At 42.1% G+C, this 26,601-nt stretch overlaps 1 protein-coding gene and 1 long non-coding RNA gene across 9 annotated transcripts in view; one reads left to right on the top strand and one right to left on the bottom strand.

The window, feature by feature from the left end:
• Positions 1–26,601, bottom strand: part of HDAC9 (histone deacetylase 9) — a 487,500-nt gene that overhangs the window by 164,125 nt on the left and 296,774 nt on the right. The window lies entirely within an intron of this gene.
• LOC141738816 (uncharacterized) lies at positions 8,050–11,556 on the top strand. Its single transcript, XR_012585483.1, has 3 exons — positions 8,050–8,539; positions 8,691–8,825; positions 9,642–11,556. It is a non-coding gene; the product is annotated as an uncharacterized LOC141738816 (long non-coding RNA).

Below are 26,601 nucleotides of genomic sequence, written 5' to 3'. Positions count from 1 at the left end.
TCCAGCTTCACGTGGCAGGAGGAAAAACACTGCACTAACTTATGAGTAGCTGCCATCTGAAGGCTTTAAGATTTTAGGCCCATCGAATCTTAAGCAAAAAGACCTGGGGAACACCCGAGACAAAAGTTAGTTGGTAAATTCACCTCTGCTGCTATTAGGCATTCGTATCACAGCATCTATTTGTGCCTACGTAACCTGGCCAAGAGAGGGAATGCAGGGTGTGGGTCCTGCTGTAGGCGATGCATTCCTCTGGAGGAATCTTGGGGTGACCAGTGCACGTACTTGGTGCCTAAACCAGAGGTGTGAGTTGTCTCACCTAATCTTTGTATTTTAATGAGAAAGGAGGAAGTGAGAAGCCGTGAGCAGGGGGCCACGGCTGGCTCCCTCCGGCTGTGAAATATTTGTGTGGCTGCTGGCTGTCTTCTGCTCAGGGGTAGAATGGGTAGAAGAGCCACTCCTTTTCATTTAAGAAAGGGTTACAGGGCCATGCTGCCGAACGAGCTCCACCAGGGGCTGAAAGCCCCAAGAGAGGTTTGGGTCAAGTTAGGTTGCTTTGGGAGGATTTGGATCTCTGAAGATGTTTTGTTTTCATTCTTTGAATTAAAATTTAATTTAAGTAATTGAAATACATAATCCGTCTCTGAGGAATGTTGTCTTAATCTTGTCTCTTAGAAGAAAAAGCAGGATTTTTATATTTTATCTGTTACTGATCAGCTGTATGAGCTTACAACAGTCTTCTAACCTCTCTGAGCTTTTGTGCCACCTTGTCTCATCCTGGCTTTATCTATCCTAACTACGGAGATTTCAAATAGTTTGTCCTCTGCAATGTGACGGTTCAGTGCTCAACACTAAGGTTGCTTGACTTCGGTTGTGGAGCTAAGGCAGTAAAACATTTAAAATGATGAAAAACTATCTTGAAAATCCTCTTCCTTACTAAAAAGGTAAGGAAAAAGGTAAAAAGCTATGAGTTTCATTTAGTTTGTTTCAGTATAGTAACTACTCATATAGGTCCATTTATATTTCATATTAAAAAAAACCAAACCAACAACAACAAAAAAAAGAGATGCAAATATAAGGAACTAGAGCAAAAGAACAAAAAGCGAGAAAAGAGAAATTAGATGGGAGTGGGGTGGAGAGAACAAGAATCCAGCTTTAATAGAGACAAATCATGTAGGCTAAATTACTGAGACTTTCTTGTTGTCTGGAAATGGTCAGAGCATCCCAACTGTGATTTTTGGACATTCATACAGTATGAGGTTCTGTTGAGTGACCCCTGATCCCCTAGGTCCCCCTGCAATGATTAATTCTTTAAAAGCTTTTAAATGAGGACTTCACCTCTGTTGTAATACTAAGGCTTCCAAATCTGTGGTTGTTATGGAGGGGGTTTGTTTACTGCTCTGTTGTACTATAAAAACAGTATATACCCTATTTATTTGATGCCTTCCAAAAAACCCACAGTAATTAATTGCTGTAGCGTATGGTTGTGGTATCCCAATGGTCGGACAAAATCAGCTGAGAAAGCAGGGCTGGTTGTGCACCAACTGCAGCACCCGCCCACTGCTGACCGCAATAACCTTTTTGGGAAAAGTCACTTCCATCAGTCAGGCCACTGCAGGGCAGTGGCCGCGAGGCAGCAAAACACTGCTTGGAATAATTCTTTGCAGATGCCAGGAGCCGGAAGTTTCAGGGAGAAAAATGAAAGCCATTCACTCTTCCAATGACACAAGCCTTTGATACCACAAAGTCATTTGGACAGAGAGCTCCAAGGTCAGGAAGGCACGTAAAGATTGGCGATTAGAGAAATACTATATCAGCAAAGTGTGGCAAGCTATTAAAAGAAACTGTAGCTTTTATGATTGTGTTGCTGGAGCTTCCCCAGGGCTATTTGTATTAGATATTGAGTTAAGCATAACTTATTTAGTCCCAGCATTCCAGAAAACATTTTGATGTCAGCTACTGAGGAAAGTAAACACGAGGAGGAGGAAACAGTACTGATCCCAAACAGATAAAAATATTGTAATTTAATTTTGTGAACCCATGCATGTTAAAGCGTTAAGAAAGAGGAATTTTTAAAAGGTTGATTTGACTTAAAAGACTTGGTTGATGGAGGTATTTAGTCACTATGCAGCTGGGGGAGGGAGTGTGGAGAAACAGAGGTGATTTATCACCTTGAGTGTATGCTACACCCTGACAAAGCATGAATGCAGTTTTCTGTAGACAATGTTTTTGTCTAGAGCAGATTTTATGCACATGTGTGATTCTCATCTAAGGCTGTGGGCTTGTGTGTAAGTTGGGCCAAACTATTTGCTTAGCTGGGCTGTTTGCCCGGTGGATGTTCTGATGGCTGGTGACAGGGATTTGCCTGCCCTGTAGTGAGCAATTAAGAGTCTTTGGGACTGTAATTTAGGAATAGCTCTATGGGTCTGCATTTTTCGTCTCTAAGTAAAGAGTTCAACATTGGATCTAGAGGCTGACTATCAGCACAGATATTATCCCACAGCTCAGCAGCTCCAGTGCAGGAGTCATGCTTGTTTATTTCTGTAAGAAGCAGCCAATAAATCCATGGGGGAATTCTGCCCATGCGTTCCCTATTCTCTCAGAATAACAGTGCAGACTGGAGGAAATCACAGGTATAAATGTAAGGTCAGGTGTGGTTTTCTTTGATTTGCCAGAAATTACTGTTTACTTAAGAGTGGGGAAGTGGGAGAGCTGAAACCTCAAAGTCAAGTACAGCACAACCCCCTACCACACAGGGGAGACACCTCAACAACAGCTCCTTGCAGAGGCATTTTTTCATGACATCTTGACTCTGCTTTGATTAATAGATATATTTTTTCAAGGTGTTTTTAGGTGAGAGGTTAGCACTTATAGGTTGGTTGGTTTGTTTGAAGTACTGCAGAAAAAGGGCTCAAGGAATATAGCAGAATTAGCATAATGTTACAGATATCACTCTGTAGATCTTATCTCTCCAGAGATACTGTCCAAGAAACAATTTGTACTTCCTACTACATTGCTCTGATCAGGTGTATTAATGTCACTTTGGTTTGGACCTAGGCAAGATGCCAGCCCTTCCATTTCCTTTTGTCTCAATAGAAGACAAGGGATAGACTTGGCTACAGTGACCATGAAATGGTGGAGTTCAAGATCCTTAGGGCAGCAAGGAGAGCACACAGCAAGCTCGCTACCCTGAACTTCAGGAGAGCAGACTTTGGCCTCTTCAGGGATCTGTTTGGCAGAGTACTGTGGGGTAAAAGCCCTGGAGGGAAGAGGGGTCCAAGAAAGCTGATTAATATTCATGGATCACCTCCTCCAAGTTCAGGAGCGATGCATCGCAAAAAAGAGGAAATCGGGCAAAAACGCCAGGAGGCCTGCATGGATGATCAAGGAGCTCTTGGAAAATCTCAAACACAAAAATGAAGCCTAGAGAGGATGGAAGAAAGGACAGGTAGCCTGGGAGGCATACAGAGAAATTGTTCAAGCAGCCAGGGATCAGGTTAGGAAAGTTAAAACCCTGATAGATTTAAATCTGGCCAGGGACATCAAGGGCAACAAGAAAATCTTCCACGGGTATGTCAGTGATAAAAGGAAGACCAGGGAAAATGTGGGCCCTGTCTGGAAGGAAACAGGAGACCACGTTACCTGGGATATGGACAAGGATGAGGTACTCAACAACTTTTTTACCTCAGTCTTCACCAGCAAGTGCTCTAGCCATACCGCCCAAGTCACACAAGGCAAAGGCAGGGACTAGGAGAATGAAGAACTGTCCCCTGTAGAAGATCGCGTTTGAGACCATCCGAGGAACTTGAAGGTGCACAAATCCATGGGACCTGATGAGACGCATCCACGGGTCCTGAGGGAACTGGCAAATGAAGTTGCTAAACCACTATCCATCATATTTGAGAAGTCATGGCAGTCCGGTGAAGTTCCTGCTGACTGGAAAAGGGGAAACATAATCCCTGTTTTTAAAAAGGAGAAAAAAAACAAGATCCAGGGAACTACATTCTGGTCAATCTCACCTCTGCCTGGCAAGATCATGGAGCAGATCCTCCTGGAAATTCTGCTAAGGCACATGGAAAATAAGGAGATGATTGGTGACAGCCAACATGGCTTCACTAAAGGCACATCGTGTCTTGCAAATTTGGTGGCCTTCTATGACAAGGTTACAGTGTTGGCAGATAAGGGAAGAGCAACTGACATCACCTACCTGGACTTGGGCGAGGCATTTGACACTGTCCTGCACGACATCCTTGTCTCTAAATTGGAGAGACATGGATTTGATGGATGAACCACTCAGTGGATAAGGAATTGGCTGGATGGTTGCACTGAAAGAGTTGCAGTCAACAGCTTGATGTCCAAGTGGTGGCCAGTGGTGAGTGGCACTCCTCAGGAGTTGGTATTGGGACTGATGATGTTCAACGTGTTTGTCTGTTGGCATCGTGGACAGTGGGATCGAGTGCACCCTCAGCAAGTTTGCTGACAACACCAAGCCGTGTGATGTTGTCGACATGCTGGAGGGAAGGGATGCCATCCAGAGGGACCTGGACAGGCTTGAGAGGTGGGCCCATGCAAACTTCATGAAGTTCAACAAGGCCAAGTGCAAGATCCTGCATCTGGGTTGGGGCAATCCCAAGCGCAAATACAGGCAGGGCAGAGAATGGATTGAGAGCAGCCCTGAGGAGAAGGACTTGGGGGTGTTGGTGGATGAGAAGCTCAACATGAGCCGGCAATGTGCGTTCGCAGCCCAGAAAGCCAACCAGATCCTGGGCTGCATCAAAAGAAGCGTGGCCAGCAGGTCAAGGGAGGTGATTCCGCCTCACTACTCTGTTTCTGTTGGAGCGGGTCCAGATGAGAGCTATGAAGGTGATCAGAGGGCTGGAGCACCTCTCCTATGAAGACAGGCTGAGAGAGTTGGGGTTGTTCAGCCTGGACAAAAGGCTCTGGGGAGACCTTATAGCAGCCTTCCAGTACCTAAAGGGGGCCTACAGGAAAGGGCCTACACTCCACTACATGGAGTGTAGTGATAGGGTAATGGCTTTAAACTAAAAGAGGGCAGATTTAGATTAGATATTAGTAAGAAATTATTTACTGTGAGGGCAGCGAGACACTGGAACGGGTTGCCCAGAGAATTTGTGGATGCCCCATCTTTGGAAGTGTTCAAGGCCAGGTTGGATGGAGCTTTGAGTAACCTGGTCAGTGGAAGGTGTCCCTGCCCATGGCAGGGGGTTGGAACTAGATGATCTTTAAGGTCCCTTCCAACCCAAACGATTCTATGATCTAAGACCATAAAGACCATTGAGTTATGGTGCTTCTCTTGATTAGCATAGTTACGCTTCAGTGCCCTCATAAAATAAAGTTTTTCTATCAAATTGTGGAATTCTACATTTCTATGTTCATACGAGGAAAAATCTTCAGCGTCAGATGAAAAGGAAGAAAGCTTCCTCTCCCTCTCTCCTTGCTATATATTTTTTGTGCTAACATTTTCACTGCAAAGAAATTATTCATTACCACAGGAATATCCCAGCTCTGCAGGTTACATATTAATGACTAGTTCTCCCAGACAGAGGATCATATTCCATTTAGAAGTGCAAATGTTATGTCTACTAGCTACCAAACATGCCATATAGGACTTAGCAAGTAAGACTTTATTTGCATGTCTTCTGCCTAAAAACATACTAGCTAATACAAAGACTTGCCACAGCTATTTTTTTTTTAGCTTAATTACTTAGTCTTACATACTGGACATATTTAATAAGATTATTCTGGACTACAAACTCTCTACCTCGCAATTTGTGAGTTACCACTTCATTGCGCTTTTAGGCTGTCTTTAACAACAGTTAGTCTTTTACTCAGAAATACAACTACTGCATTTTGCATGTTGAGAAGACAGATTTGAAGCTTTTTGGGAGACAAAGCTAAGAAGGAAAAAGGTTTGTATTGTTGACTACGTGTCTTGAGGAGCATAATTTGTCATTTAAGAAAAAGAAAGCATAAATGTGCTTTACCCTGAAGCTAGACAGAAAAAATACAGAAATTTAACAGAAGAATCTAAGTTTGGCTATGACTGAAGGACTAGATAGGCCCAAGTCAGACTTTAGAAGATAAGAACGTAAGAAATGCCTTACTGCATCAGGCCAGCCCATCATGCCCGATACTGGCTCAGACTGTGGCAATAGATGTTATTTAGCGGGAGCACAGAAGCATGGCTATGCTCCGCAATTCATTCCCCGCGTGCTCTGCAGGCGTTCAGAATTTTTGCATTATAGATGTTGGAGGTACCTCCCCGTCTCTTTCCCTTAGTATTTGCTTATGACCCTGTTGTCCATTAATTTCTCTAATCCTGTTTAGAATGGACGGTTCTACAACCTCCCGTGGCAACAAATTCCAGAAGTTCACTACTCATGGTGCAAAGAAAAAAAACCCTCTTGCCTCTTTTAAACTGACCTTCTCACAACTTCAGTAAAAGCTCCCCAATCTAATACTGCAGGATTTGGTGAATGACAGTTCTTCATCTACTTTGCCTGCTGCCCTCATGATTTTGTAAATGTCTCTCTGAGGGCAGGTATTCCATAGCAGAATTAGAGATCTTTACCTAGGAAAGTCTGTGCCTTCCATGGGTGATAACGTGGCCCTGCTTCTCAGTTGTACAAATTACCTTTCTGCTCAGCATTGTTGAAAACACTGCTTTAATTGATGTTTGTGCTGCTGCTGGCCTGGTGGGTCACCCGCTGAGCGGAGTGAGGGTACTGCCGTCTCCCGCCAGGCTCCGTCCTGGCCCCTGCGTGCCCCAAATCTGCTCCCCGTTCTCCAGGCCAAGGAGAGCCTGGCAGCCAGCCGGGGAAATCTTATTATGTAGGTGATATTCACTAGGGAAGCATTTGAGAGGTGCATTTCAGTTTTATTTAAATGTTCTGGTTTCTACTGCCATGGATTTACATGTATAAAAGCCCCACATTTAATAGATAGCAATACATGAGCTTTCCAAATGTTTTCTCTGTAGTTCTGCTTCTACTCTCCAAACTTTTCCTTCCATCTTTCTCTCTCCTCTTCCCACTGTGAGAGGATGATGTCTCTTTGAACAAGACATTAGCGTGTCTGCATCAGTCTTTGCAAGCAATAGTCAGTAAAATTTTTAACTATAATGCAATTTAGTCAAGAAATAAGAGACAAAACCCAAAGGCTGAGACCAGCACCAAAGCTAGAGGTTTGGTATTAAATATATTGCAACGTTCTCTTTCTAATATTTTCAAGTAGGAAATAAATCTCCTTTCTGTTGAAAGATAGTTCTGCCTTTGAAGATAGAATAACGTTTACATAAATGTTAAGGTCTTCTTTAATGTAGCTTTCATTATCTCCTATGTTCCCCCTTTCTCTGAAAGCCCAAGTGACTGATGTCAAGATCAAGGGAGTCAATCAATGTAGATACACTCCAGGACCCAGACAGGATATAAATCACCCTTACTCCTAACCACAGTAGACACCTAACTGAAGGACAGAAGTTTACATATTTGCTGTCCTTGTGGGGGAGGCTAAATTTCCCAGCCACTTACCTCACGGGAACCCCTCATTCATTAACCAATTGGGGTGCTTAGTATCACTTATCAAATAGGCTAATCAAAGTTTGAGAGAAACCAGCTCTTGACCACTTCTTGCCCTTTGAGCACTCCAGGGCCACCTCCCGCCCCTCGACTTTTATCTAATTAAAGTTAAAGAGGGGAAAATTAATCCATTGAAGAAAATGAGATAACAGCCACCATAGCAGGCCATCCCAGAGTCTGGTTTGGCTTTCATCTATTGCTACCTGACAATTAACTCTTCAGTGACACAGGAACCCCGTTTTATGGAGCAGGTCTGTCCCTTCACACAATGATGGGTGTTGTATTTTCATTTTTCACCGTTCCTCAACTTGTAATGGGTGCGGGTGAATTAAAAAGGTCATCCTTTGCTCTCCTTCTCTCAAGCTTGACTTAGTGCTGTTTTCACTTGCAGAATACAAAAGTGAAAACTGTAATTTATTACAGTACTAGCAATTCAAGATGTTTTGCTTGGATCCTGTGCTTGCAATTGGTTACCAACATTCCAGCCTTTCTTGCTTTTGTTGGCTACTAGTTTATAACCCGCAATTTCATTCTCTAAATCTGTGTTTAAAAAGATATTTCACAACACAGGGTTGTGGAGTTTTTTTTACCTTGGAAAAAAAGCGTGGAGTGTCCCCTTTGCAGATTCCCTGCAATTTTTTTGTACTGCTTGTGTTCCTGTTTGGTGTTCTTTCATTTTTAATTCTTTCCTTTTTTTTTTTTTTTTTTAAACCACCTGATTATAATATTTCTGAATCCCACAGGGTCTTCGTTTATGATCGCTCAAATTTTTCAACAGATGAAACTTTGGCACCGCGAATATCAGAAATAAGTGAACTCCAGTAACGCAGCAGTCGTTAGCCGCACTGGGAATGGAGAGACTTGTGTTTTATGGGGTACCTGGGAGCCCCGGGGCTGCGGCCATGCAGAAGCCAGCTCTGCTTCTCCAGCACCACCTGCCAGCGGCGAGTCGGGGCGCGGGGGGCGGCTCCCACACACCACCCTCCGTGGCACCTCAGGTTTTGGTGCACCAAAGGAGGAGGAGCAGCAGCACCAAAGTTCAGTTTTCTTTCTAAAAATGCTCTAATAATTTGAAGGCTGCATTTGTCTTTCTAGCGTTTTGAGCGGGAAGAGTTGGATTATAAAGCCTGTGGGACAGGCACGTACAGCCAAAATCAGAAGTGCTGAGGAAATCCCACTTAGACTCTGCACTGCCTCAGTGTTGTAACTTGCACCTTGAGGCACTCAAAGGTGGGTAAGTTAAAGTAGCCCCGCTCGGGCTCCTTTCTAGGGATGAGAACTGGTTTAACTATTATGTGTTTATGTTACTTTGAAATGGGCCACTGTTACTGGTTTGGGTTTTGGTGGTGTGGGTTTTTTTTTTTTGCTGTTATTTTTATTATATTTTTTTTAAGCCTACAAAGCCCATCAGTACCTATAGCACTGTAGCCAGCAGTAGTTGTTAAACACCTTACAAGACTAACTTTAATATTGTCAGTATGCAGTTCCTAGCACTTAATAATGGGCATTCTGCAACATAGTTAATTACTTGCAAATGGAAGTTTTAAAAGATAACAGGGTTCAAACCTTTTCATTCAAATCAAAAAGAAGCCCCAAGCAAGCTTCCAAATCTCTTCCAAACTTTGGGAAAATTTTAGTCCGTATCAATGTCTGAACTAATATCTGGCCTTCTCTTTAGCTACCTGAACTAATCCATCAGACCTACAATTTAGAACTATGACCTGCAGCTGTTTGGTTATGGAAGGGACATTGGTAGGACTTTAAAGGGGGATAAGCGAGGCAGTGAAAATGAGATTCAGTAATCCCCCTGTATTAGAAGATACTTTGCACAGGGTGGGAAGGAGCTGGGACTTTTGCTTGCTCCCCCATCCCAGGCAGGAGTAGGGGGAGGCGGGCGCTCCCTGGGCTGCTGCCCGCTCCATGCCCCCCGCGGAGGCGGAGAGGTGTCTGCCGAATCCCTCCTACAGCTCCGGAGCCAGCGCGGGGTGTTCACGAGGACCCAGTTAAACTCAGACATCAATTAATACCATCTGCTTTGCTCTGCAGGGTGGACGGGACCTGCTAGGAACTGGAAAATCTGTAATCGGGAAATACGCTAGAGAGAACAAATCCATGCTGGTCGGGGGATAGGCTGCAAGCTGTAACAGGTCTTTTCCATCTCTAATTTCTACATATTTAATTTATATAGGGCACTGAAAACTTAAATTGTAGCAAACTCTGGTCACTATCCACAAGGGACAGATTTGATCCAGTGACCCAAAGGCGAAAGGTTCTGTATTCCATTAGCAACCCCCTACAAACGCAGTCCCTCACCGAGGTTTTTATATCAATAACTAAATACCACTAACCTTTACAAGCTATGTGGTAACATTTGCAGTCTCCTAATTCTGAGTCATTTCACAAGCAAAGGGAAATTCGAGTTCGTCTTAGAGATATAAATGGAACTTCTTCAACCTTTTGTTGTTAGCTATTTAGGAATACAATTATACTTGAAAGAGGGGGAGAAGGAAAGCAGGTTGGATTACGACTCGGTGTGTTTAGGGGTGTCTAAAAGGCATTGCCCTAGGAGAGCGCATTAGGCACCACTCCCACGCTGCTTTTCCCACCCTCTCCTGTGACTGATTGCGAGGGAAAATTCTTCTCTCCCCCTTACTGGCAATTTTACATCTTCTACTCTATTACCCACTGGAATGTCCCTTGGAATTCCACCCAGGACCCAGAAGTTAAGAGAGTCTTGATCTTGATACTAGTGAAACTTGTAAAGCAAGATAAAAGTATTTCCACACGTATTATTTGAGCATGCATAAAAATGTGTACATGCTAAGAAGACAAAATGCTATTTAATTTCTATTAAAGGTGAAGATGTGGAAATAACCAAAATAAGTTACATAAAATAGCAGTTGGAGGTCAGTATTCATGTCAGAGGTGGTCTTGTTCTATTTTTTTTTCTTTTTTCCTTTACCTACAAGCCAAACACCACTAAGCCAGAAACCACCAACCAGTACAGTCTCACAGTAACAAGATATTAATAGCCCATGGAAAAATCAACATATAATTTTATATTATGGTACTTACTGCAGTCCCTGCATTTTTTTTTTTTTTTTTTTAGTTCTGACCTAACTCTAACACGAAAAAAGGCAGTGGAGTCATATGCAAAAATGTGTGCTTATTTTAATTGGTAATATATTCAAGATATTGTTGGTATTTTTTCATGTTATATGTTTGTAAGGAACCCTCACTTCAGTCTTTTATTTCAGAAAGTGAGGAATCTTACATACAAATTTTGTTGTTGTTGCTTTTTGTTTAAACAAACCTATCACCCTTTAATCACAGAGAAGTATGTAAGGGTATATAAAGTGACTCTGAGATTGTGACACATCTCCTACCTCCTGAGGGGACTGTCTATGGGCCCGCCGTCTCCACCATTAGTTATATAGGCTCCTCTCACACGTGAGCTCGTTTTTGTTGTTGGTTTTGCGTACATAAGTAAATAGACAAATGTTTTCACTAGATAGCAGAGAACACACTCGCATTACTTGCATGGACCTGTGAGGAAGTTGCCCACACACTTACAGGCAAGTAGGCATCTTCAAATTAGGTGCCTAAGCACTTCAGTGGTTTTACTTAAAATAACTTCACAGAATTCCATATACATTGTAATAGCCAATGGCCTGAACTGGGCTGAAGCACGCCTAATGCCTGACTTGTCCTTCTTCATTTCTACGCATGCTTTACTGATCCTGGTCACATCTTTTACCGTTGTCCCTTCTTGCCCACGTTCCTTTTGGCATCAGTGACTTGGAATCACTTATTGCTCCATTTCCTAATTCTTTTTATACTTGCTAATCTTCATACATGGGCCACAGATTTTTATATATTTATTTATTTATTTATTTAAATTATATTGATCAATCTCTTGATGTCAAAATGACAAATCCAGCAGCAATAAAGGAATTTTCTGGTTAACAACTTGAAAAGACCTTAATCTGCATTTGACTAGCTCGGTCTCCTTCTTGTAGGTGTATGCAAACACTTTAGCAAACTTTCAATCAGTGTCTCTCAGCCATTGCCTCTTGGAAGGACTGAAGCTGGTTCAAAAATGCAAAGATCTTCCCTGATTTCAGGAGTGTTAAAATAGCGGAAAAAACCATCAAGCAAAAGAGAAGGAATACAGACACAGCTCCTCCAAAATCTCTCCCTCTAGCAATAAAAAGCGAGCTTGAAAGGAAGAATCCACTCAGCTGGCGGGATTTAGAGGATGTTATACATATAACACCATTCTCACAGGCAAGCCAAGAGCTGCACTCAGTGTGCAAAGGTAAAGCTTTAGGTCAGAGCAGAAATGGAAGAACTTTCGAAGAATTCTGGATACTCCAAGGGATGCTGTGGGGCCCGAGTTAACGCAAACACTGACCGGGGCTGAATTGTGGGCTTGCTCCTAGGACTCCTTGGGTCTTAAGGATGTTTTGCTGCTGTTTGTATTCTGATCCTAAAATGAGATTAGACACTTGGGAAAACACTGTGTTAATCTACTCCACAGTGATTCATGCTGGTCACCAGACTGGAGCGAAGTCCTGCTGAAAAGCTTTAAAACTAGGCAACAATATCGGAAGCAGAGCCAAACCAGCAGTGTTATTTCTAAGGCTGAGGGCTCCATTCCAAAACTACTGTCTCCTCTTCTCAAGCAGCTTAGTCTTCAAAAGAGGTCCACTTAATACTAAAAATTACCATGATTTGGGGGTCAATAAATCTCTTTTTTTAAGTGATAAACCACAAAGTGCCCCATGACTTGATCTACTTCATGTCGCCATGGAGTTTGTCATCTTCGTTTTTTTCCACATACCCAAGTATTTCATTCTGTTCTCCCTGTGAAACTTGGAGGATTTGGGTTTCTCCCTCTCCCAAGATAGTTATCGTTGGCCAGTGCATCAAACAACTTCTTCTAGTGAACTCCAGCCACAGAACAAATACACCACCTACCAAACCAAAGGCGCCCTCTTCAAATCACAGTCCCGTTTGGCAGCCGGTTCCTCTCATACCATTATACCCGGAGCAAACTATAAATCTTTTGCCTTGGACACTACTCGCTACCTCAAGCGCATAAAACTAGCTATTACAACGATTTTAGTAAAATGATCAACTGCTACAAAGGGAGTGTGCTGTAGGTGTAACACGTTTCACAGAGATAGTTTCATACAGCTACAACTTTTATTTTTCAAAATTCAAAATCTTCCCTCTAGCAAGCTTGAAGGCATTTCTTTTCTCTATCTGCTGGTGCTTTTTTCTTTCTTTTTTTTTTCATGTCTCTTGGATTTTTTCTTTTTTGTTTTGTTTGGGTGTTGGTTTTTTTTCTTTCTTTGCCTGTGTGGTCTCTTGCATTCCTTGTGAGCTCAGAAACATACCTTACCATTTGCAGGAACCATCACCACATAGGATTCCATGTAAGGAAGAACCTCACCATTGCTGCCTTAGGTAAAATGTAGATTTAAAAGCGCCAGAAAAAATCCATATCTGTCACGATCAGAATCTCATTGCATTGTCATAGGACTTTGTTTAACACTGAATGGTTTTGTCTTCAGATTAGCGTAAAAGGAATTCTTGACGCTGTTGAAGGTGTGGGGAAGCAGTAACTCTCCTAACAGCTCCTCACTATGAACTGCTTGGAGAGCTATGCATGGAAGGGTACTTTTTTTTTTTTTTCTCCTTATTGAAAATAAAATTTTTTCTGCTCCGTTGGTATATGCTCAGTTTAAAACACGTTTTGAGCAGCACTGCTCCATACTATGCACCGCAACTGAGAGTTTGATGTAGTCTGTAACATAGTAGGTTATTCTAATCCAATCCCAGTTTAGTACAGAACTAGAAGTTCCAGCAAGGCACTCAAAATGATAATCCAAACAGCAGTTGTCAAAAGGCACATGTGTGTCCCAGGCAGATGCGAAGGCAGCTTCACCCCAAAGGCTGTATTTGGCTGCGTGCTACCTCAGTCACCATTTGCAGCACTCCAAAATGGCTCGGCAATACGTGGGAGTGAGAGGGGGGAGGACTCTGAAGAATTTGCTTATAAATACTTCATCTCCAGCGCTGCGCAAAGCTGCGTATGTTACTTTCCACCTTCTGAATTTGGTTCGCATCCATTCGATTGCTCAAATGCTTTGTACTTTGAGGTAGTTTTGCTGCCTTCCAAATTACTCGGGGAAAGATTATTTTTTTTTTCCTGCTGCCACCTCAGATCCAGCTAACAAGAAGTCCTTTGCTACAGGGCAAGAGTGAAACACCATTAAGTCATAATTTCTTTTCCACGAGCGTAGCAGGTATAACCAAGCTGCTTTCCTCCTGAGAAAGGGAAGAGGCCAGCCCCAAAGGACTGCATTTCTGGGCTCGCTATAACTTAGAGGAAAGTCCTTTTGTCAGAGGGAGAGAACAAAAATGACTTAAAACTTATTTCTGTTTGGGTTTTTTTGTTGGGTTTTGTTTTTTTTTTATCGCTTTCCCTTCAAAAGCAATGCAAGCACTGTATGCTTTTACAATCGGGTTGAGCAGGGAACTTGTCCCTGCCCACGTAGCACGTGCATCAACAGGGTATTCTTACCTGCAGCAAGTCCCAGATTCAGCTCTTAAACTGCTTTCTTGTCTTGCTGCTGTTGTATACCCTAGCTAACCTTCCTGCATCTCACGCTTAGCCACAAATAGAGCGGAGAGCTTTTTCCCTTCCTAAGCAGCCTCTGGAGGGGGGCACAAGCAAGTTTGCTGACAAATTTAAGAAACTGTAGGAAATTGGTGAAAAAGAAGCCATTTGCGTAAATGTCGTGTGTAAATGCAATGTAAAAGCACAAGATTTGCAGAGGAAATCAAAGTCTGAAAAAGTAATTACACTTGTTTAGATTAAATACAAGACAGCATTTTAATAAACAGGCAAAACCTCTGGCTAACATGTTATTTCTCATCCTTTCTCTTATTTTATGTTTAAAATTAGATGTCTTTTCTGCTTAGATCCATAATCCCCAATAAATTAACCTGTCCAAATAACACATGGACAGGATAAAACTTTACCTTTGATTTTGATTACCTTGCTTATGGTTGCAATTTAGGTAGCCTTGATTCCAGCCACAGTTGTTTCTGGGGACTTAGGCACCCTTAAACTGCTGAGAAAATCTCAGTTATTACATGGATCTCTATTATTATCTCTCTTTAATCTCTTATGACGTGGATCTAGTGAAGTTGTTGGTTGCAGACAGATAAACATATCTCTTTTTGTTGTCAAATGACTTAGCAACATAATTTTGCAAACACATTGCTCGCTCTGTGGTGTATCACTGCTCTTTTATAGTGACTAAGGACTTACACTGCTATAACCTGGAAGAATTTATTTGCGAAAGGGATAGATTTTACCTGTAAATACAATTTCCAAATATTCAACAGAACTACGGGAAACATTACATTAACTGAACTGTCACATAGATACAGCAAAGCTGACACTGTTCAGGCAATGTAATTTCTTGAAGTACTACAAATCAGCAATTGAGCTTGTATCTTATGACAAACTTGGTATAACAAAAATAGCTTATTAGTGGAAATACCTTGCTCGCTAATCTAGTTTAACACTGACACCTATATGGACTTCATATTACATGACTGTAAAGCTTTACTGCGTCTTAGTAGCAGCTCTTTGCATTAAAACAGAAGAAATAATGCTAAAATGATGGGTTGTGACAGAATGTGAAATGTAAACAGAGCAGAGCACCCTGCCGAGGCAAGGTCACCCTCCCTGCTCGCAGCTCCCTTCGGCAGGAGGACAGAAGGACTAAGGTACTGGTGTGACCAAAAACCAAAAAGTGATTCTTCATTTTGCTTTGGCTACGGGTAGCGTATTGTCACACTACCAGATGACAGGCAGATTTTAAGGCCATGTTTTAGTATGGACATTTAAAATACTGTTTAAATGCAGTATATCACACAACCTGTGCATTACAGTTATAGCTCATATAGAGCAAATGTGTCACAAATCATCAAGACGAATCTTAACAAAGCAAGATGCTTGTTGACACAGGCAAAAATAAAAGTGTGCGGAAGGTGCTATTCCTCCACTTCCATGTCCTCATGACCTTGCTCGTGCAATTTAGTAGCATAAATATAACTTTGGAGGAGCTGTTTTTCAAGTAATCTGGAGCTTCTGGATTTCTGAAAATCAGGCTTTTAGAAACATGGGATTCTTTCCACACACCCTTCTGGAAAGTTCATTGTTGCTAATTTAAAAACCACAGCAGCGGCAGACGCCTTATGGGTATGCACGACAGCCCTTCTCTGTCTTTCTCCTTCTCCTCACTGTTTGTCATTTTTGGACTTGAATAGTGCAGCCTGCTCTTGCCCGACTCCTCAGCCCGATATTTTTCCCTATGCCCAGTCTTTCCAGAATCACACTACAGAAGCCAATATAGTATCCCTTTTTTTGGAGGACGTGGGGGAGGTAGGGGACAAGGGGAATGTTCTCCACAAACTCCAGCCTATTAAGTTTTTCTTGGAGTTCCTCTGGTTTCTTTTAAGTAGAGCTGTCATCAACACTTGCTAAGTTACAACACCCTAAAGACTCACATAGTGAGTTATAATACGTGTTTTCTATAAATCATGCAAAGACACACGTGTAATGCTTGTGTACGCCTTCATGCATACTCCTAAACACCTATGTGTATATACACAAAATACAAAATTCATCAAAATGTATAGTGGCGAAGGTAGTTCCTGTACTCTTTTTTTTAAGTTCTTTAGTCAAGCAGCATGTAAATACATGAACTGGTATATAGAAAGATGGGAGCATATACCCCACCTGTTAAGTAAGTGGGAAGTAGTGTCATCTAGTGGTTAGCTCAAAGCTAAATGGGACAGGAGCTACTATTCAGTATATAGTAACCACATTTTTCATTCTTGCACTGCTGTACTGTACAACTTAGAGGAAATAATTTTTATTTCTTTGTATCTTATTGATCTGGCTAGAAAACAGGGGGAAATAAAGCCAGTTGGAGAACCATACATTGAAATACCAGAAATATGTAAACTCTGCTCAAATGGACGCTTTCCTTTTTTGCATCCCATCCCATCCAATGTTTTCCTCTGACAGTGCAGACCTCTTGAAAGCATATTCATAGACCTTCTGCCCACCCTCTTCCATACCATGTAGCCTGAAAACCACTGTGGCAGGACACTGGCACGCCACCATGTAAAGAGGTAGATTAATCTACTGTTGAAACTTACAGCAACTGAAGTTCATTCAGTTTCCAAAAATGTAAGAATAGACAAGTCTTTCCATGTGTAGTAATTCTTTATAAGGTGGAACTAATTTGATTAAAAGCTGGTTCTTATTCTTTCCTCCTCTGACAACATGATTGTTAGAAATTATATCCTCATACAGTCTAAAGTACTCTTTAATATCACTTCGGGACGCAGGAAAACATGGACTTGAGCACTTGCTTACAAGTGAAGGAAGTGGTGGTGTTAAGCACATACTTAAAGCTAAGTGTGTGATTAATTTCTCTGTAGATTTGGGGTTTATAACATGAATGAAGTACTGTAATCTGCCTATCTGCTCTTAAATTTTTGTCCAAAGACTTAAAGCTGTAATTTGCAGGTATTTCTTATATAAAAATAACTTTGGGGTGTTAACATAAAAGCTACCTTATACCAGGACGCAACACTACTGGTACAATTATTTGCTATGGAATCGTAATTAGTTTCACCCATTACAGTTTCACCTATCGAAATTAAAGAAACTCAAATCTGAAACTGCTGAATGAAGAGCTAACCGTATTAGAATGGAGCTGTTATAAACCCGACTTTTCCAGCTGCCCTTGCTAACAGGCAACTCTAAAATAACAGCGATGCATGTCTTAAGTTTCTGCTAACAAAGCTGATTTCTGACCAGAAGGCTAGAGTATTCTTTTTCATCTATTAAGCCCCGAAAGTGACAGTTCTTCTTCATATCCCTAATATTTCCTTTTCAGCTCACCAAGGCCAAAATGTCATCTTTTCTTGTAAAACAAAAAATCAAAGCCAAATGGTTAAAATGCAAAGTTTTGGTTAAACAAACAGTCAGTATTTCAGTGGTTTTATCTGCAGCCTGCAGAGCAACTAAACAAAGCCAAGATATTGTCCATCTCTTTGACAGACAAAGAGCCTCAGAGGTCCAGAATGACATGCCCGGGGCTGGCACGTGATTAGAGTAATTAAATTAAATAGCAGGAAACATGTTTTCCATATGCCATTGCCTGGCCACACACAAACTGTAACAGTAAATCTTTTATATTACATTGGTTCAGGGAAATGTATAGCCATTTTAAAAATGCATGATGCCCACAAAAATAAAGTTAAAGGGAATAGAGTAGCAGACTCACCAGGCTCCCTGGCTTTGGTCATTGGCCTGAAATGCCAAACAAGTTCGTTCCTTATTTATTTATGTTTAAAGGTGCAGCTCAAAATGCCCTGAGCATGTGAACATTCAGGAAGCGTTACTGCGTTTACACGGAGGGTAGTGCTGATGTTCCCATTCAGAGGAAAAAAATAAAATCCTTCCAGTAATGTTAAGAGACACATCTTGGGTGTCTTACAAACTGCGATCCTCACACATTTCTGTCAGTCTTTTGCAATATTCAGGCCCTCCAAACACGTATTAGAAAGGACTTTTTGTTTCAGTTATGTTTTCCGCAGCAATATGAACTCAAATGTGTTTGTTTTCATGGCCAGCTGTTAGAAAAGACAACACGTTTATCCAGGCCATAATACAGTCAGAAAAACTGCTAGTCAGAGGGATCATCTGTCATCCTTGAATTTACTTGTCACTGCACTATTAAGATCAACTAGAACACTTGCTAATCTATTTCCGACTCATCTTTCAGTGGTTGATGATGCCAAATGAAATCACTGGTATTTCTGTTTTGTTATGGTTTTGCACAATAGGAAAAAGGCTGCAAGTCAGTTTGGAAGGAGCTATTAATCAGAGAGGTCACTGATTTGAATGTCCAGTCCTTGAAATTTTTGGGAGATGACATACATGAACATTTCCTATAAATGGTAAGTTCTGAAAACTGCAAAATGCTCTTAACGTGAAAAGAATTAAGGATTTTGGGGAAACCATCTCAGCACGTGAAAACCTGTCCGTGAAAGCAAATTAAAAATGTATCTCACTGTTTTCTGTTGAAATATATATCGGACAATTTCATAAGCATTTGAGATATTCCATCCTCACTTTATCTATCTCCTTGCCCCAGAATGCCCAGATAAGAAGCAACAGAAACTTCAGTGCTTCTGATTTCAGGTCCAGCACTGAACTACAGTATTAAGTTTAATCATTGATAATAATTCAATGAAATCAAAGTACAAGCTTCTGGCTGGAAAAAAATAAAAGTAAATTTATCCTTTAAAAGTAGTGTAACAAAGACGATAGAACACTGATACTCTTGGCTCAATCTTTAGCGGTTATAGTATTTCTCAAGTAAGACTCAAGATGTAGTCAGCATGGAGAATTAGGGACCTTTTTCTTCTACTCCTTTGACTACTTTCTTTACTAACTAATCTTCATTATTTGATCAAGAAAACTTGTATTTAACAGTGAATCTAAGATAATTAAAGGAGACAACAATGACAGGAAAATGGAAACCAACGACTCATGTTGGTCGTAGCTGGCAGAGGTCTTTTAGAGTTCTTGGTTTTGGGTTTTTTTTTTAACGTTTCTTTAATTGTCTGAACTCTTCGGTTCCCTGGAAGGATCAGTGCATTTTGACTTAACTTTAGCCTTAACTTTCTATAAAATGGGCTAAAACGATCAGTTAAAAGGCAAAGCACTTAACCCCTCCTTACAATCTCGTCTTCTGAGAACAAAAACAATAGTGAAAGTAAGTTCTTTGCAGCAGGTAGAGATCCGGAGCCTCTGGCTGCAGTAATGTTGTCATCCTCAGGAAGAAATGGAGCTGCTCCGCGAGCCAAGGCGGGCTCTCAAGCCTAACTACAAGGTGCCCTGTAAGATGTTTTATGGCTGCTGCTTCACCTGCCTCACCATTACGTCCCACAGCAGTGCAGGAAGGAGGAGGATGCCTCCCCGTCCGCTCTTCCTGCTCCCCGGCTGGCCTTGGCCTCCAGCCACTGTCCCCTCCCTAACAGGAGCCAACACCACCATGGGGAGGCCAAGCGTGTGTGTGAAGTGGCAGTAATTAAAGGCTCGTGGCCCTTCCCAAGAGGATCTCTTATGCCTTCTGATCATCAGGAATAGGTCAAATCTGGAGAGCCTGGCAGAGCGGGTGGCACACCAGCAGACACCCACAGGACAGCCATGGGTGGGAGAAAGGGCTGGGGAAGCTTCTGGTGAGGAGTCATTCACTTCTCACCATAGATAAAGGGAAGAAACACTGTGGTAGCTTTGGGCATAATTGTTCTGATTTTGCAAAATGTGTTCTTGGAAAGCAGCTCTGCCTTCCACCTTTTGGTGCTTCTCCGACATTACCCATTTTAGGGACACAAGTTGTATGCTGTGAGAAGCCTCCATCCCTGTGAACCACCACAGCTGCTTCAGTGTCACGCAGGAGGTTTAGCCCATAGAGTGAACTTGGTAGCATTTTTTTGCTCTTTTAATGCTGTCATGTACTTAGACTTATGAAAGCACGTGAAATTCAGTCCAGTGGCTTCTGCCAATATTACAGTAATTCAGTTTTGCCATCAGTGATGCCCTTGGTGAATTACTCAGACCAAAGGACTTGCACAGTTTTATTTTTCATGTCCTGGTTCCCATTCCTCATTCCAAAGACCTGCTATAAGCCCTAAGGACCTCCTCTAGCACAGCACTTCACAGATTCACAGAATGTATCACAGAACGGTAGGGGTTGGAAGGGACCTCTGGAGATCACCTAGTCCAACCCCCCTGCCAGAGCAGGGTCACCTAGAGCAGGCTGCACAGGAACGCGTCCAGGTGGGTTTGAATGTCTCCAGAGATGCGGAGACTCCACCACCTCTCTGGGCAGCCTGTTCCAGTGTTCTGCCACCTTCAAAGTAAAGAAGTTCCTTCTCATGTTTAGATGGAACTTCCTGTGCTCAAGTTTGTGCCCATTACCTCTTGTCCTGTCACTGGGCACCACTGAAAAAAGCCTGGCCCCATCCTCCTGACACCCACCCTTTAAGTATTTATAAGTGTTGATAAGGTCCCCCCTCAGTCGTAGCTTCTGAGAAGCAACACAGGGATGGAGTACAGCAGCAGTGGTGACTGGTAGTTGTTCATTGCTGATGCAGCACCACTGCAACAGTGATTCGTGGAGAAGGCAATAGCTGAGGACTGGGTCTGTATTTTGGTAGGGGTCAAGTTGTGAGACAGTATTTTCCAGCTTCTTATTTTGCATAGAGTATCTCGGCCGTGTAGACAGCTGCAGGGCTTGAATCTCCAGGTTTTGTTAGGCCCAAGCTCTCAGTTCAGTGGATGAACTTTGTAACGGAAGAGCAAAATACAGATATATATTGGTCTTTCTTGACCTAAGCTACTGTTGCATTTACAGGATTCTGCAGCCTGAATGTAACTACCTCAGTGGGATTGTATCCCTCCTTTCCAACTCGCCAAATCCTCCTGCATTTCTAAACCCCTCACCTGAAAAGTCTTTTTTTTTTTCCTTCTTTTCAATACTTAAGATCCATATTAAAGCAGAAGAAATTAAAAATAGGAAATACCAGCACTACATGAATAATAACTTGCTACGCATCAAACATTAAGTATCTTGTCTGGTGATTTCCTTACTCACTAGCCGAAGTACTCAGTCATGCAGAGAACGGGTAGGCACAGTAGAGGTGGTCCTGGTAAAATGTAAAGAGCTTCAAAAAATTTTTCTTCTCTAATGTATCTAACGCCCTTTGAGTACCTGTCTATAAGTTAATATTCACCCTTTTGCAATGAGACTAAGTGTGCAGGTGGCCGTGACAGGAAGAAAGTGAAGCAAACACTGACTTCTTCCTATCATTGACCAGCTAAGTTCTCAGTATCCTTTCAGGCTGAAATGACCCGCTTAGTCATGGGGACTGAAAACCAAATCTATGAAGGAAGCTGTGTTATGAAACTGTCTCTCTGTGGTGACCAGCTGCAGCTCACCTTTACAACAGCAGCTTCACAAATGCTGTGCTCCTGTCGTTATGGCGTCCCACCAGACTGAACCCGCTGCCTCTTCCCTGACTGCATGTGTTTTATACCGACCAGTTTCACAGCCTGAAAGCATCTTGGTGGTCAACGGCTGCAGGAACCACTTGCCAATGACACTGTGCAAGGCCTGACAGTGAGGCTACTGGATCGCTCACAGAGCTGGACCCAGATGGAGCTGGGAACGGGCATGGGCTTCAGTGTGCCAGCTGCGAAACTCCTCCCACTCAGCTCATCCCTGATGCAGCTTCTTCCCAAATTACAGGTCCTCGCACGAAAGCAGAACTTGAAAATGAAACTGAGTTTATGTGCTTTGAGTCTTTTTTCTTTCATTAAAAGCTGGAGGCAAAGGGCCAGAGAGGTGAAAGAAAGGATTGCTTCTTTTACAGGAAGGTCCAAACTACTATAATAGTGACATATAATAGTACCTAACTAACTTGAAAACAGCCGATTGAAATCCAGCTTCTCAGAGAGGACTTGGGAAAATGAGCAGCCTGCTTGGTTAGTGCGTTATCCATCAACAAGGACAAGTAACAGCCCCCACGCTCATCCGCAAGCTCTTGCTGCAGGAACGAATCTTGCTCCTGTCCCTTTTATTCTTGCTGGTCCTGTGCTGCCTATGTTTGTGTTGCCTGAGATTCTTAAGAAAAAACCCCGCTCACATACGGTATAATGCTGCATGTATTTTAACTGAAATCATTAGCATTCTTAGCAAGGCCTAAATACCTGCAGAAATGGCCAAACCAGAGCTATTCAAGTGAGGTGTCCCTGGACTGAGACTGTGGTGATGGCACCTGTACTCACTGCTGCCATTTTTGTTTTTCTGTCAGAAACACTAAGAGGGAAGCTGTGAGGCTCTCTGCAAGTAGCTTCAGAAAACTAAAATTGTCCTGGTTTGAGATGCAGAGACTAATGGGAAACTATGACAGAAGACATGTACAAATGTAGGTAAATGGTGAGAACCAGAAAGTTCTACAAAAAAAGGAAGATGCCAAGGGATGTGCTGTTGGGCTTGGGAGCCTTTAATGCCCCAAGGCACGGTGTCAAAATGCATCAAAACAGGTGAGAAATGAGGAAACCTGATCATCGCCTGTCCCTGCGTGCAGTCAGGTAACTGAGTGACAGAGCCATGCTCTCGGTTGTGTAGAAACGCTTCAACTTGCATTTTCAGTAAAGAAAGATCTAGGAGAGCAAGCCTTAGACGCAGCTCGTCTCAGTAGTTATCCCTCTGCGCACAGGGATGAGCATGGCCCAGTTTCTGCCCAGTGCTCCTTTCGGGTCTGTTCAATAATAGAGATCCGCTTTAAGAATCTGCAAGCTGCCACCTAAAAACTATCACTGTTGGAAAGGGTTGGAGAGTGAATCCTCCACGCTTCATAGCTGCTTTACAGCGAACCTGAGCAAAGCCATCTTAAGCCATCGCTGTGCTGCTGCGATCTCAGAGCTGTAATTTTCACAGGAGCCTTTGCTGAGGAAATACAGGCAGTATGAACAGAAAGACCTCCTTGGTCTCCTGGGGATCCAAAGGTCACGGGCCAGAACATGAGAGGAGACAGATTATGCGCTGCTTTCTGCATTAGAGCACCTACGTCTCAGAGGCATTCGGTCTGAGCTGCCATTAAACAACAGAGCTTTATGAAGACTTAGCCAGCAGTATACTGAGGCGGGCATTTGTTCACTCTCATATTTTAAGGGAAGAAAATGAAAACGTGTGTGTGTGCGCACGCACGTGTGTCTGACAGAGAGACAGACATTCAGAGGTCAAACCAGAATCCTTCCAAAAGTGAAGCATTTAAAGAAGCAGCGTTCCAAGAACACATAATCCTCCTCAATGACAATAATAATAAAACCTCGTGCCGTCTGATACAGGAAATAATAAATTGCCCGGTGGTATGGAAGTAGTATCATCTGACTGTCAAAATGTGAAGTGATAACTACTGGGATCTGGACTTACAGACTTTCAATTCCCGCTAGTTAGGTACCCCTGATTAAGTAATTTTACCTAGTGTTGCCCCAGCGGTCTCCTCACACGCTGCTTTCTCTAACAAAAGGGAGCAGTAACAGACATACGGAGGTGCTGTATCATAACTATCCGAAGGAGGAAAAGAAGCGTAAAAAAAATCTGGAACAAAAAGAGAAATGCGCTCTCAACATTATTCTGTGCAGGTATCAGTGACATCAAATAATTTTGCCATTTCGTAACACCATGTGGTTGGTCGGACAACTCAGTTCTTGATTTAATTTTGTGATAAAATAAGTCTTATTGCCTCTGCAACTGAAAGTTTACAAGTTCGCAATGGGAAAGCCAAACAAAAATAATAATCTCCTTGGTGATTATTAAGAAAGTAGATTTGATACTTTCTCAAAAAATGGATCCTTTTCAAATCCAACCGGGAAAGAAAAATTAGTTGTAAATATTATCATTATTAAGCATTTTCACATAGAAGTGGTATAAAAAAAAAAAAAACATTCTTCCTGCAGCATTTGCTAAAAAACTACATTTTTAAAGACTACAGTTAAAAACTTTATACAGATGGACAGGACCTTAAGAGTAAAGATGAGATAAAGCTGACTAAGTATTCAGGTGGAGCGTCCCCTCATGTAGATGAATGAAAAATTTTCACAAAACAAGCCCAACTACCCAGCGCTCTGTCCCCTCGCTCCATCCTGACAGCCTGTGGCTCAAGTTTGATCCCAGAGATCACAGCGCAGAGCTCGCACTACGCAGGGGTTGTACTGGGAGGATTGTGCACTCAGAGACCTGGGGAAGGGCAGAAAGGTATAAGGTTAGTGCCTATCAAACTGGCTGCACAGTGAAAGGAGACAACTAAGGTAGGCTACAAAACAAAAAAAAAAAAAAAAAAAAAAGGTGCGTTGAGCTAGTAGATGTAAAAGCGGGGGGTAAAACCTCATGGAGGGACACGAGGTGGTGGAAGGTTTGTTTGGAAGTCTGACATTGTCCAAAACTTACATTTCCATTTCTCCTGTTCCTCACAGCACTTCTCAAGGCCACAAATCATAGAACGAAAATGTTAATAGAAACATAGAAAATGTTGTAATGTGCTACCACCTTGGAAGGAGCAAGAGTGCAGAGAGGTACAGTGTATCCTCCAACCAGCCTCCCTTGTATTTCAGGGCTATGGGCCCTGAATTAACTTAAGAGTCAATACAGTCACTTCAAGGCAACGATGGAAATGCGAAGTAAAGCAAATGCCACAATGGCTCCACAGCCAGTTTCAAAACATCTCATTTAATCAGCTAATTAAAGCACTGAATCGCTTAAAAGTAAGTATCTGGTCTGTCGGAACAACTTTAGTGACTGAGGCCCCCAGGTAGAGAACTAGACATTGCTGAAGAATGATTTCAAGTTACTAAGCTAGTACCTTTTTAACTGTCAGCTGCTGCTGAAGTAACCCTTGGGGGTCTCCCCTGGCTGTGCGTAGCCACGGGCAGCCAAGGACGTCATCCTGTACAGGCTGGATGAGTTACGGGGACAGAAGCAAAATAAGCAAAAGGAGTGTGACAGTTGAGCTTAGTAAATGGGGACCAGAAACCAGGACATGCCTGAAGGATGCCCCTTCCCAGTCCTGTTGTGTGTGTCAGTGTGTGAACGTGGCCAAGAAACCCAGTCTTTCTGCTGGCTAATTGTAATTTTTACCTTTAAAGCTAATTCCAAATTAAGCTGAGTTAAAAGAGCAAAAAACAAATGCAAAGCACAAAGCCTACCAAATTCAAAGCACAGCAGCTACCTAATGGCATGGTAAAATGCCACAAAAATCGCTGGGATCGCGCAATAGGAAAGATAACTTTATCCAGGATGCTCCTCTTCCGTTTGCCTGAACAGTAATTCAGTATATGATGTTCTAAACTTGTATTCCTCCACTGAGAAATGAGGTACAGAAGCCCCGCTGCCACCCAGATGATGGGAACTGCATAAGGAAATCAGAAACTAAACAAATAAATGAAAAGCAAACAAACATCTCTTAAGTGGATAAGTAGGACATGCTGCTAGTAGGAAAGAATACAATAAGGAAATTAACTTGGCTTAGCTAATTTTGGCCGCAAATTGTGAAGTGTTCATAAGGGGGAGAAATAAGTAAACATTTTTAGATTGGTGCTTGCAACTAATGTTTATAGAATTTTTTACCTCAGAATGCCAGTGAAGATAAAAACAGGGTATATATAGTTGGCTTAAGTAACATGGAATAAGTCTTAGTGATCCTGATGATAATGAAGATGGAATGAAGACAGTGCATGAATGAACTGCTGAATAGAAAGGATGAGTGGTGGTAGTGCCTGGAGTGCTCCTGCTTTGCTGAGGCATTCAGCTTTTAATCCTATTTTGTTAATGCCGGAAGATGAAAAAAAGCTAATGTTACAGTACCTACATTCCAGTAATGTGTGTCTGTCTTGAGCATATAAATATTCCGAAGCGTTTTCCCTCATTTAGTAGTAATTACTTCTAAATTGGCAGGTATGCTGGCGTTAGCTTTTGGAAAACAAGACAGAATAAACATCTGTTGTTCCAAAAAAAAAAAAAAGAGATGCGCATCATTCCTGGAAAAGGAATTGTGAATTGTATTGAATTATGATTGCCTTCTTCATTATGGGTGCTTTGATGCATGGTAAACAAATAATTTAGAAAAAAATCTAGGTGTAGCCTCCAAAACTGGAATGCTGTAAATTGAAAACATTTATGGCTGCTCTTCTAATTCCGACATGAGTATTTAAACAAAAGGCATCTCAATAAAACCCCTGTTGAAAACATGATTTACTTAGCGGCACAAAACTCTAAATACATAATAATCAACAGGGCAAGCAGTATGAATGTTGTACTGTTAATGCTAGTTA

Source organism: Larus michahellis, chromosome 2 (genome assembly GCF_964199755.1).
Source record: "Larus michahellis chromosome 2, bLarMic1.1, whole genome shotgun sequence".
Lineage (NCBI taxonomy): Eukaryota > Metazoa > Chordata > Aves > Charadriiformes > Laridae > Larus > Larus michahellis.
Note: the sequence above shows the minus strand (reverse complement) of the source record. Positions and strands in the feature narration are given on the sequence as shown.